Source organism: Gopherus evgoodei, chromosome 2, assembly GCF_007399415.2.
Source record: "Gopherus evgoodei ecotype Sinaloan lineage chromosome 2, rGopEvg1_v1.p, whole genome shotgun sequence".
NCBI classification, from domain to species: domain Eukaryota; kingdom Metazoa; phylum Chordata; order Testudines; family Testudinidae; genus Gopherus; species Gopherus evgoodei.
In genome coordinates, this window is record NC_044323.1 from 43,871,432 (window position 1) to 43,872,242 (window position 811).

Here is an 811-nt window from a genome sequence, read left to right on the forward strand (position 1 = left end):
TAAGGCCTGTGGGTTTTGGCTCTTAGGCCTAAATCCCCAAAGGTGCTAGGCATCCAACTCCCACAGAAATCAGTGGAATTTAGGTGCCCAAATACCTTTGAGGACCAGTGCCTTAGAGTTTAGGTTTACTTTTTACACTAGTTAAGCCAAAGTATGTGCTGACTTACACTTTATGTGACCCCAGTACACGGAACAAATGAATCAAGGTACAATAATGTGAGGGATACAAATTAAACCCAGGAGCCAAAATTCTCTGTGGGCCTCCATCCAACCTGTGTGAAACCAGCGCAGAATACAGGCCCTTGGATGGAATTTTTACCTTCTGATTTCCTACCACCGCTGACAATGGCTCGGGAAAGATGCTGCATTTTTGAAACTAGTAACTAGAGGCCGGTCTGTGACACCGGCTCCTCTTACAGACAAATCAAGGCAAAAGCCGCGTCCTGCAGGGCCCGGAAGGGTCGAGTCACCGAGAGCCCAGTGACTCTGCCGGGGAGCGGGGCTCTCTGGGCCCGCGGTCTCGCATGGCCGTCCGCTGCATTAGCCGGGTCCCCGCGGCTGAGGAAGGCTCCAGGCTTACAGCCCACAAGCGGGTTGGGCTCAGGGGGAGTCACCGCTCCGGCGGAGGGGGGCAGCGGGAGGGCTGGACGGCGGCCAGAGGCGGCCGCTGCAGCCCCCTCGGCCTCCCTGCACACACACGCCCCCGTCGCTCCGTGTCACTCCGCAGCCGCCCCCCGCCCTCTGCCTGTCGCGGCGGCTGTAGGCAGGAGCGGAGCCGGGGCCCGGCCGCAGGGGGCGGGCTGGAGAAGCG